General features: G+C 45.4%; 1 long non-coding RNA gene across 1 annotated transcript; it reads right to left on the bottom strand.

The window, feature by feature from the left end:
• Positions 1 to 2,902: 2,902 nt before the first annotated feature.
• LOC122915736 lies at positions 2,903 to 4,608 on the bottom strand. Its single transcript, XR_006386085.1, has 3 exons — positions 4,552 to 4,608; positions 3,557 to 3,630; positions 2,903 to 2,915 (listed from the first exon to the last, which is right to left on the bottom strand). It is a non-coding gene; the product is annotated as an uncharacterized LOC122915736 (long non-coding RNA).
• Positions 4,609 to 5,581: the final 973 nt, after the last annotated feature.

Below are 5,581 nucleotides of genomic sequence, written 5' to 3'. Positions count from 1 at the left end.
TCTTGATATTATTAGCAAAGATGCACATGTGGGGCTTAAAATGTAACAGAAAATGAATTGAGCAGAAAGTATACAAGAAACCATCCACATCTCTCTGGATAATCTTACAAAGGAAGGAAATACTCAGATTGAATCACTAAGTAAATAAACCAAGACAGGATCTGAGAAAAAGACCACGACTTGGGTTGTGTTGTTTCCCTCTCACTTTCCCACGGAAGAAAGTGGCCACTCATGGACAGCAAAGGCCGCCCAGCTGTGTTCTCTCAGTGTCTCCTCTCAGTCCCGGTACTCAGGGAGCTAGAGACCCAGAAAGAGCAGTAACACACATTAGAAATAATCGTTCATGGGGTGGTCACGTCACTGTGCCCGACCTGGGTGACCTACTCTCCTAGCAAACACTAACACTTTGAAACAAGATTTTTTGTGTGTGTTTTGTTTTCAAGAAAAAACTTCTTGGACTCTGTTGATTAGTATTTCCTAATGAAAATTTTAATCTCCTAGTTCCTCATTAGCAAAATCCCATTTCGTAGTCAATTACAAGCCATTAGGTTTAGCCTACAGCACTAATCGTCCTTCCATTAATTTATCAAAAAAGACGTGACGGGCTGTGGATTATGGAGACAGAATTTTGTAGTGAATGCCTCCATCTTTAAATGGGCAGAAATCTTATTAAATAATAATTAATTAATGCCACTCCCAGCCCTTTCCTCTGATGAGCCTCAACATCAGTCAACCAAGGGAATGCCCTCAGGTCATGACCACACTTGCAAAAGCTGTGTGTTAGGGGTGACTGCTCCCTGTACAGGCATCGAACGCTGAGTTTTGCGACTTGTTCAAAGTCCCTGTCGCTCAGCAAAATGAGTGTTTCATTCAAGCCAGGCTGTCAAACCCCCAAATCTGTGCTTTTTGGGACTTCGAGGAGAGAAAGTTTGCTGAACATGTGAGAATCTGAGGGTGAATGCCAGCCCTTACCCCTTCCCAACTCCAGCCACGGCCCCCACCAGCGATCCGGTCTACTGCATGTCTCGAGTATCTGACTGAGATTATATTCAAAGAAATGCATCTGTTGGTTAAAAAGAAAGAAAGGAAAAGAAAAACACCGGGCATCGCACTACTCAGAAAATTTTGAGGCTGAGTTAAGTAAGACTGGATGATTTTTTATCATCCAAACTCTCAGCCTCTAGTCATGGTTTTCAAGTCTTGGGTATGTATGGAGCAGCATAAGTATTTGTTCAGCCTGGAGATTTGTAAGTCCCAGCCTCAGAGATATGATCGAATGGTTTGGGGAGAAACACAGAAATTTGTGGTTTTAATGGGTGCTCCAGGAGAATTTGATGCAGGTGCCGAGAGAGATGCATTTTGAAAAACTAAGAAAAGATATTTTAAAATAAATACAAACCGTGAATGCAAGAAATTGTCCAGTCTTTCCCATTTGATGGACGTGCCACTCCCTTGAGAAATCTCTCTTTGAATTGAAGGTCCAGCAAAGACCTGTCTTACATGCTGGATGCCCAGTCTGATTTGAGGTTGGGGAGAGAATAGTAATGGCAATGGGAGAGAGAAGATGGGTCTTAGAATCCAGTATCAACTCCTTCATGTAAGACTGGGAGGCTAATGAACAAGGGACAGATAGAGGGAAACGTCAGGGTGCTCAAAGCCAGCAGAAAGGAGACCCCCTCCCATCAGAAGAACAAGTGAAAGAAACAAAGGAAATGAACAAAGAAATTATCCTCCTGAATACTGCTGAGTAGATTTCTTAGGAACTCAGAGTCGGACGCGTTTCTAATCTCAAATCATGGCCTGACAGCTGGCTATAGGCCAGTGCATCTCTGCTGGGAGCAATGTTCTGAGAAGCCTTTCTCCTTGGACTCGGCATTGCTGACACATCCCCGGAAGGATGAAGAACGAGAATGGGAGGTCGGCGAAGCAGCTGTGAAGGGATTAGTGGCAGGCCCAGGGTTCGGTTGCAGGAGGAGTTCATGCAGCCGTGTGTAGGCAGGGGGTGCGTGAACCTGGGTTTGCTGAGGACTTTATGAGACATTGACAAAACCTGTAATCTGCATCATATGTATCTCCCAGGTAGAGATAAGTGAGAAGGGTTTGTGTTTAAATGCCTCTCTCCAGCCGCCCAGCCACATGGGATTAACTTGATGATTATTTGATTTTATTATCTTTCCTCCCCTTGCTGTTTTCCCCAGGAGAGGTGGCACTATGAAGGTTCTAGAGTTATTAAACTTGCGCTTGCCAAGGCTTGGTCCAGCTCACATCAGGAAGGGCGTGCTGTTCCTGGGGCAGCCGGGACTATCAGCCACAGACTATCCATCCAGAGGATCCTCAAGCAAGCTTCAGTGGGGGAGGCATGACTGACCTAGAATGACCAGTGGTCCGTGGATGCTGACGGGTTGTTACCCACAGATCCTACTAGTCCCTGAGCGCCACTAGTCCCTAAAGCTGGCTGTTCCCGCTCAGTCTCTCATGTGGGATTTTTCTCCGTATGTTTCATACATGTCCAGAGACTCCTGGCTGGCTGGGCGTCCTCATACAATCTCCCACAGGGGACCTCAAATTCACCATGTTCCAAACTGAACTGATCATATCCTACCTACCCAGATCCGCTTCTCTATTCTTACCTTGATTGGATGAAATATTCAGCCACTCAGTGGCCCGAACTCCAGTGTTTGGAATCCTCATTGCCTCCTCCCTCTTGCCTACCCTGGGTCAGCCAACAAAGACTTTGTCTTGCTGGGCTTACTTCATAAATATTCCTTATACTCACCCCCTCCTCTGGATCCTTAGCCGCTGCCCTGGCTTAGGTCTTCATCATTTCTTCAGTAAATGTGCATTTGCTTCCTTATTGAACGCTCTTCCAAGGGTTTTCAAGGCAGGAGAGGCTATTGGCATTTGGGGAAGGACAGCTGTGCATTTGTGAAAAGTGGTTTGAGCACTCTGTGACTTTTCAGCTTGTGACATGTCAGTGCCCCCTTGCTGTAATAACCAATGTCTCCTCCCACACATGGTGCTAGAAAGGAGTTTAACGCTGCCCAGAGACCCAGGGATAGCGAGGGAGAAAGTGGAACTGTAGGAACCAGCAGGGGTGACCTGAGAGAAATCTGGAGGTGAGATCCTGTGCCCTGATGAGGCTTTTATACTCTCCTAGGGTAGGAATATGGCTCCTCGGAGGGCCTTAGATGCAGCCGACATCACATCTCTGCCTGTCCTCCTTCAACTGTCTCCTCAGTGCCCTTCTTGACCTCTTGTGATTCTATATATTAGCCCCCTGGAGACTGATTTTACTTGCAAGCCCCAGATGTCATGTAAATGTCGATCTCTCCCACCTTTGCGTCTCTAGCCAAGCTATCTCTTTTGACCTCGGAATTGAGTATATGAAAGAGATGGCTATTCAAATCAACTTGAAAAGGTATGAACTACTCAATGAATTGTGTCTATTCATATGGGAAAAGGTTGAAATAGGGAAATCATGGACGTACACTCCTAAGGTTAAAGAAATTAATAGAAAAATTACAAAGTCCTAGAAGAAAATAGAAAAGGCACATACCTGTTGAGGGTTCAAGATGGCGACATGGGAAGATCCTGACTTGGCTTCCTCCCACAGACGTACCAAGTCCGCGGCTGCGTAGGAAAAGAAACTCCTCTGAAAACAACCTGAAGGCTAACTGAACATGACTGTGCATTGGGCAAATGAGAAGAAAATCACCTCAAAGAGGAGAGGGGTGGGGACACAATCTTGACATAAACCTTACCCCCAGGGCAGTGACCAGCCACCGGCAGGGAACTCGAAATCTGGAGCTTCTCCTTGAGGAGAGAAGGGTTCCAACCCCACGTCAGCACCCTAAGTTTGTTTGTTTGTTTTTTTTAATTCTTTTTTTTTTCCCAATTTATTTATTTTCAGAAAAACATTATTCATTATTTTTTCACCACACCCAGTGCTCCATGCAAGCCGTGCCCTCTATAATACCCACCACCTGGTACCCCAACCTAGCACCCTAAGTTTTAAGGCCTGCCTCTGAGAGATGAGCCCCCAAACATCTAGCTTTGAAAACCAACGGAGCTTGCGCAGATCAACGATCCGACACCGGGCTCTTAAAGGGCCTGTAGGCGGAGACTGACCACCTGCGCGCCCAGCGCAAAGCAGCGGTGCTGCCCAGACTGTAAGCCAAAGAGGCCCGTTTGCTCATATTTATATTATGTTATCTGGGTGGAGTGCTTGGGTGTGTTGGTGGGGAGTAAAGCGTGTTAGGACTCCAGAGAGATCTAAAGGGACTTGCGCGGCCAGTGAACTGGCAGTGATCCCCCAGGAGGGAATCGATGATCAATGCTCTCAACTGCCACAAGGAGGCAGACGCGTGTGAGGAGGGGTGGGGAAGGACTGGGATATATTGGGATTAAATTTCTGCTCTTCCTATGGAACAGCGGTGCTACTGGTGGTGCGGGGTTTCCAAAGAGAAACTGAGTTGCAGCTGGGTGAAGCTTTATCTGTTCCAAATGAATCCGAAGACTGGCACTCTTCCCTCAACGCTCTTGTTTTCTTACCAATGCTTCACCGTCATGCTGACTTCCCGAGGGACTCCTGGAAACATTCATGTTTATTCCATTATGAGATGGCCACATGGCTCCACTGTTTTCTGCATGAGGTCTGGGCGAAGAATTCTAGTTGTGGAAGGAAACAACACCGAGTTTTAAACTCGGTTTAAAACTATAAGCAGTAGGGGGGCAACAGGGCTTGGGGGCTGGCTGCAAGTAGAGCATCTAGAAGCCTTCAATGAAGGGATCACACATCCACGCACTCTTTCCGCTTCAGTACCGTCCGGAGAACGCCCCCAGCACACCCCAGAAGCCTTTCTCTTGCTTCTCTACAAGGATTTCCTGACCATGCTTCTAGACTAAATTCAAACCTTCTTGCCCTATGAAACCCTGCCCAGCAGCTCTAGGGGAAAAAAAAAAAAAGTTATTTTTCCTCTTTGCTTCTAGAGTATTCTTTAAATGTATGTTGTGTTTTTTTGGGCTTTATCGCTATGATTCGCTTCTATATTTGTCTTCCTCTGCAGAGCATGTATAAGAGAAATGCTTAGCGTTGTTTAGATTGGACTCAGATTCATGATGTTAATTAAACTGTGCACATTGACTCATGGGTAGGGTTTGAAAACAATAGATTGTAAGCAGTATATTTTAAAAATGGAGAAGAAAACAGAAACCATCAAAGTGATCCAGCCATTATAAGGATGAATAATGCCTCATGCAATTTGTTTCTATTATCTATTTGGATGTTCTGAGACGCAGTAAAATGTTCTTCTTATTGTGGATAATTTAAAAAAATCAAACATTGAAGGCTCAGGCATTTGGGGGTAGATTGAGGAAGAAATCAATGGCCAGAGAGTCTGAATCTTTCAAACTATGAGGGGATCTACACCATACAGAAAGCAGTGAATCAATTGATACAAGTTCATAGCTTCAATGGGCAAATAAAATAGCTATGGGTCACGTTACGGAGGTCAACGAGCTATGTCTGTGAAGACAGTCAATATTTTAGGTTTTGTGGGCTATGAGGTGTTCGTTGTAACTA

This window comes from Neovison vison, chromosome 8, assembly GCF_020171115.1.
Source record: "Neovison vison isolate M4711 chromosome 8, ASM_NN_V1, whole genome shotgun sequence".
Lineage (NCBI taxonomy): Eukaryota > Metazoa > Chordata > Mammalia > Carnivora > Mustelidae > Neogale > Neogale vison.
This window is presented reverse-complemented; position numbering and strand designations above follow the sequence as displayed.